The sequence below is a fragment of the Silene latifolia genome, chromosome 11 (assembly GCF_048544455.1).
Source record: "Silene latifolia isolate original U9 population chromosome 11, ASM4854445v1, whole genome shotgun sequence".
Lineage (NCBI taxonomy): Eukaryota > Viridiplantae > Streptophyta > Magnoliopsida > Caryophyllales > Caryophyllaceae > Silene > Silene latifolia.
The window spans coordinates 186,056,055-186,062,836 of NC_133536.1; the positions used below are offsets into that span (position 1 = coordinate 186,056,055).

Sequence of the window (6,782 nt, forward strand, 5' to 3'; positions counted from 1 at the left end):
GAATATAAACACCTCTAAAAGTAAATGGAAATTGGAAGATATTAATAAGATAATTACAACGGTTCTTATAAGAACCGTGTTAAATTATACAATTGCTGAATAACATATTTTAAATAACCTTCTCTCTCTCTCTCTCTCTCTCTCTCTCTCTCTCTATCTCTCTCTCTTATTACTCAAATTATGTCAAGTGGTATCTCTTCTTCTTCCTTTATTTCAACAAGGACATGTAATTGCTCAGTTCCGGCAGCATTGCGGACTTCTTGGACTTTGCAAAATTCGAGAAGAAAGTTTCTTACTTCCAAATTCTATAATCCCGAGACTAAAATGCGTGGATGAAATTACTTCAAGTGGGTTGATGAACCAATGACTGAGTGGCAGAGGAAGATTATAAACAGGTTAGTGAATGAGAAAAAGAGCATGGATATCGAGATTACTCAAATGAAAAGTATACTACATCAACTTGAAGAGTCGAAGCGGGGAAATGACAGTGAAATATTGAAGGCAAAAGAAGAATGCAAGAAGTTAACCATAGATATCGTAGAACTCAAAAATAATGAGGCATGGCTTAAGTTAATTGTCAAATTTCTTCTTCTAATAGTTATTTACCTAGTTTATTATGTATGGTGGTAGTTTGTTCTCTTTATGTGTAAACTTGTATTCCTTTAAATGAATGGAAATAAGCAAGATTTTCTGAGAAACATATTGTAATTAGCTAATTACACAATGAAATATAAATAAAAACGGTTATACCCAAACCGTTATTCAGGACGTATACAGTTATAACGGTTCAGTCCGTTGTTATGTATATAAAAATGATTCTTTATTTCTTGGCAGGAAAATCAAACAACATGAAAATATTACAGACAATGGTTATTTCTAACCCGTTGTAGATAGTAATAATCAATTACGGTTTCGATCAAGACCATTGTATATTTGGAAACAAAATACAACGGTTTTTCTTTTACCGTGTTTATTACTTTCCATTAAACAAGGTCTTGCAAGTGTTGTACTATTCACACATATACTCTGAGCTTCCCCCCCCCCCCTCATAATATCCTCAAACATTAAGCTTCCCCTCAAACACCAGCCTACCCCATCGTCGTCGCAGTCATCGTCATCATCGCCATTGCCGCCGCCAGATCAATCCGAATTCTCCTCTTTAAAGAAGTAATAAATCCTCCTCTCTAGAGATTTGTTTGTTATTATAAGTATGCATTGTTATTATTTATTTATTAATTTCTACTCTAGATATGGTCCAAAAGTGGAAAAGAAACGATGTAAATGGATCAGGCGATGACTCAGGTGATGAGAATAATTTGCAACACATTGCGGTCGAATGCGCCATAAGGTTTCCCTAGAAGCAATAAATTCAAAGATACCTAATCCTTTACAGTGGGATAAAGATACGGGGCTGCCATATGGTGGGAATGCCGGGTATTTTGCAAGTTGGATTGGTTGTTGTCATGTGTAAGACAATATGTGCCTCTCGGTACGCCGCGTATCAGTGAACTGAGTAAAATACGGAACACCATGCTAATAAATAGAATAAAGGTACGTATATACAATAATAAATATTTTAGCTGAAATTAAGTTACTACTTGATATGTGTATTAGCTGAAACACTTGTACCAACTATGCTCATCATATATGCAGTTACCTTACATTGTCCCCGAAAAGTATGATAAGTACCTAAAAAAAGACAGGGGAAGCCCTCAGTTCTTGGAAGTTAAAGATTGCTGAGAAGTACTTGTTCAACAAGGAAACAGGGGAGATGAACAAGAAACCACCAATAAAGAAGTACCTGTAAGTCAGTCAAGACCATTGGGATAGCTATATCGCTTATAGGCAGTCTGACAAGTTTAAGGTAACTTAATAACAATAAGTAAAGAAGTATACTTAGTTTAGTGTCTGGTCATGTTTACGTTTCTTGATACAATTTATTTGATGAAGGCTATGAGTGAGAGGAACAAGGTGAACATATCAAAGAAAAAGACCGTCTCTTACGGCTCCCGAGGTGGTTATAGATTGATTAAGAAGAAACTTTTAAGTACATAATTCTTATAGTATTAAACTATTAGGTGTTTTAGTCGGATGTTATATATGTTCATAGTAATCATACATATTTTAAGAGGATATCAATGTGATGAATGAATTGTAGGCAAAGCTTGGAAAATTCAGTCGTCACGACGCTTGGGTGGAAGGTAACACTCCTAATAATGGAAAGACGGAAACTGAATATGATAAGGACATCAAAGAGAAAATTGTAAGTTTGAATAAATATGTCACTCCTACCACTGGTGGTCGGAGTTATATAATTGTGAGTTTCTTAATGGTTTTATGTGTATGTAGAGGATTTGTGAGAAAGAGGTACAAGAAGGAAAATGGAAGCCCGAAGGACGTGATGACATTCTTGCTAGGGCAATCGACAAAGAAGAGGATCCAGGTCGTGTGAGAGCGGTATCGATGCATGTTGGTATCACTAAGTATTTTGGGAAAACTACTCGAAGTGGTGATGATTCCAAGAACGTAATCTATAAATACTGTATTTGAACCAACGTAATTTATAACTATATATGCTGACATTAATTTCTACTACACAACTACAGAAAATAGCCTGGTTGATGGTGAGAATGTTGGAAACTGGGGAAAAGCCATCAGAAAAAGAGTTGGATATGGTTCAAGAAATCATAAAGGAAGCAGAGGAGGAGGAGGAGGAGGAGGAGGAGGAGGAGGAGGAGGAGGAGAAGAAGGAGGAGGAGGAAAAAGAGGTAATAATATTTATGTCTTATATATATACAATGTGTTATATGATTTAGAAAATCAGTACATGTTATATAAACAAGTGTTAATGTACAGAAGGAAGCCGAGGAGGACATGGCAAGGGAGAAGGAAATGGCAAAGGAGACTAAGGTGGGAGTCGAGGATCGATATCAGGTAGTTGAAGAGGAAGAAGAAGCCAGAAAGGCCGTGACACAGGATGAGATTGAGGTAGTTGATGATCAGACGTTCTTCTCTACACCAAAAAAGGTAATAGCTGCTAATTTATAATTTTTCATCCCAGTACACGTTTTTTGCTTATGAAATTTATTAAAGGTAGTGAATGTATGTGTACTAATTGATTAAAGCTATCGTGAAGGGCGATTGCAAGGTGGCTTGTCGTCTGTTCTATTTACAGGGGAAACATAAAGTTGTTGTTGCCAGGGGATACATGTTCGCTTACGACCGGCTTCAACAAGTTAAGGTTCATGGTATACCCCTTCGTCACAATTGCAGGAAAGTGGAAGTGTCCCAATTATATAAAGACGAGTATGGGGAAGTAAAAGTATCATTTCCTAATGAGGAGATCACTTATTGGAAAGAAGCCCTAAGCTCTTATATGCAATGGCCTAACAACCTCATCAATGTTGTCATCCCCAAGGTACCTATACGTAGACGTTAATTATTACTTGTTCTTTAAATATATTAGGGTACGAATATTATCACATCCTAAGTACTTTAATCTTTACATTTGCAGAAGTTAAGCAAAGCCATGGCGGCAGCTAAAACAATTACTACTACGTCAACGGAAGTTGTTGCAGTCAAGCCTGCTTATGATTCTTATTATGAATCGTGTGAATATAAGGAAAAAAATAAAAACGGCTTCGCTAAAGGCTTTGCATAACCTCACTGTAAAGAAGTCACCTAGAGGGGATGTAGTCATGACTAACATTGAAGAGAAAATTATGGGCGCAGCTGATATATCCGTACTGGACCCAAAGCAACTGATGGAACTTGTCGACCTTGACAATTTAGATGCTGTTGACATTTTGATTTAGATGAAGTAAGTCACTACTACAAAAAAAGGAATAAGTAACTCATAATAGAGAACGGTCAAGTTATATAAATGTTCTCTATGAATAAAGAGAACGCTTATCTTAAGTAGGCGCTATGTAAAAACAAGAATAAAAAACGCTTTTTATATTAACAGTTCTCTATCATTTAAAAAAAAATAAAAAAGAAAATTTGAAACTCAAGTACATCAATCCTTAATTCCTTACTTAGTACTTGGAATCCTCTCGTCTAAGTGTCTAACATAAATAAATTCAACAAAAAAAAAAATATAAAATTAAACCCACCAGCCACCACTCGCCCCTTTACTTTCTCTCATCTCCTTTCATCAATCCTAAATTCCTAACTGAGTACTTGTCGGTTGCATCACCACCTTCAGCCTCTTCATCTTGATCGAAATTTATAGAGTTTAAACAACTTATCCAAATTTTGGGGATTTATTCTGTTAGGGTTCGAGTTGCGCTTATAAATCGAGAAATTAATTTACTTGTTTCTATGAAAAATTGCAGGCTATTATTGCTATTTTGAGTTTATTCTATAGTTTGCTAAGCGTGGTTGTGCTACTCACCCTCGTAAGTACAAAAAACGAGAATCAGCAATCGATTGTTTAATTCTTCTTGATTGATTTTCTAGGGTTTATTGATTTATTTTATTTTTGATGTATTTTTTTTATTGTAATTCAGGAATGCCGATTTGCAAAGCATTTATGCACATTGACCAGCAGCCGAATATATGTGATGCGGTTCATGTCAAGTATTTCGACAAGGTTCCTTCCGATTTTATCTGTTATCATTGTTATAGTAGATTTTATCTTTGCGGTTTTCTTTGCTTATCATTGAACTGCGGATTGTGGCTACAATATCCAGTAGTTGTATCCACTGGTTATTTGATTTTAGCAATTGAAATCAATGGTCATTATGTCTATAGCAAAACTTCATATTTGACAATAAGAAATAAGGGGCAGATGAAAGATTTAAGGACGGAAACTATACTGACCATTAATAAGTACTTGTAACATATAAAAAAGGAAATAATCAAAGTAGTTTATTCGATAAGTAATACGGAGTACTGTGCAATGAAATTCAATCTGCTATCGAATAATTGTTGATATTGTTGATCATTGCTCTAGCTATATTATTGATGAAGCTTGATCATGTGATTTTGAGTGCGAATTCCGTAATATGCTTTCGCTTTTAAGTGAGTTGTTGCATGTTCTCTTGAGACATGTTTTTGATAAAACACTTAGAATGAATTGGGAAAAGTAGCCCAGTGCACAAAGGCATGATTGTGCAAATTTTCTCTTTGTCGGTTCAAAGCTGACAAGTTCCTATATCTTTCCCTATTTATTAAACTAAACTGCTCATCAATTCGATTATTAGTGCACCTGCATTGAACGTGTTAGGAACAAGGCCATGGTTCGGCTCTGTTTTTAAAAATGAGTATTGGGATTACGTGTACTTGTGTATGTCTATTTTTGGTGGCTTTTGATTTTATGTGGTCTGATGCTGGCTGCAACAACGTCCATCAGCTTTAACGATTCCTCAGTCTTACCTAAGAACGAATATTCTTTGACTTCATAGGAGGCAATTATCTACTACTGAAACATTGCTTTTCTCGCTTATCTGTTTAATTGAGCTAATCCTTTCATGTTAGGTGTATTTATCAGATAATTATCACCTTTTGTGAAGACCTTAGTGTCTTAGGAAATCAATACTTCATCGCCTATAAGTACAATGGTTCAGGTAATAATTGACTAGTATTTATCATTTGTCTATTTTTAGTTCTGTTAAATACAAATGTCGACTTATTTCTCGTCTTTCGCTTGTATTGACACTTGACAATAACTTTTAGAACAGTGTATAGATACATGCCTATCATACTCACTGGCCTTGCCGATATAGCTTTTCTTATGTCATTTTATTATAAACAAGTGTTAGTTCTCATATCCCAAGTATAATTGTTTTTCGTGACTAGTGACAGGTAATACTGGAAACAAGTTACCTTTATTTCTCGTTTCTCGCAAGTGGATCAACTGATGTTATCACAGGCTGTGCCAGGTGAAGTTGCAGCAAGATTTAAATGGGGATTATGTTGTTTGTAATGCATCAATTGTCTGTATGTTGGAGTTATGTAATAGGGTTGTTTTGGCTGATGTACTTGTATACGCATAATTTGGTTATGAAACAATTGTATTGGTATTGGTATTTGGTTCTAATGATATTTAATTGGTTACAAAAAAATATGGAGTATTAATTTTATTCATTATCATCAAATATTATTTTCATTTTTTTTTTGAAAAATTAAAAAAGAATAGAGAACAGTCGCAAGCATAACCGTTCTCTATGATTGTGAATAAAAAATGCCTCTTCTAACCGTTCTCGAAGCTTTAGAGAACACTGAGTTGGAGAACGCCTCTAAGGCGTTCTCTAAAGCTATTTTCAACTGTTCTCTAAGCCTATTTTTGTAGTAGTGAGTTTTATTAATAAAAGTATTTAGTCATTTCCATTTACGAATAATGATGTTTGTTTAAATTATCACTTACAATAACATTCTTCGTTCCATGTGGCGTAATAGGTACCTCAATAATCAGTTCGCTGAGTGGAAGGTCCCAATTCACACCTACGGATTCTTGAGTCCTAAGGCGTTCTCTGTGCACAGGATTTCATGTGAAGAACAAATCAATAGTATCGCTCGTCGGTTGATGTCGACCAAAAAACTATGGCTTGCCCCCTACAATGAGAATATGTATGTATAGTACGTGACTATTGTAATGAACATGGTTCTATAAATTTATTATTAACATGCTTAAATGCGTGTAAATGAACTAACAGTTCAATATCCCAAATTGAATAGGAAGTATTGGGTGCTACTGACAATCTAAGTGGAAACAAAAACAATGTACTGGATTGACTCTCGCGAAGGCAAACCCTCTGACAGTTGTGTAAGGATGATAA

The 6,782-nt window shown here is 35.2% G+C and overlaps 1 long non-coding RNA gene across 1 annotated transcript; it reads left to right on the forward strand.

The window, feature by feature from the left end:
* Positions 1-4,511: 4,511 nt before the first annotated feature.
* On the forward strand, positions 4,512-5,895 carry LOC141615233 (uncharacterized). The gene is made up of 3 exons (XR_012529733.1): positions 4,512-4,594; positions 5,495-5,570; positions 5,803-5,895. It is a non-coding gene; the product is annotated as an uncharacterized LOC141615233 (long non-coding RNA).
* Positions 5,896-6,782: the final 887 nt, after the last annotated feature.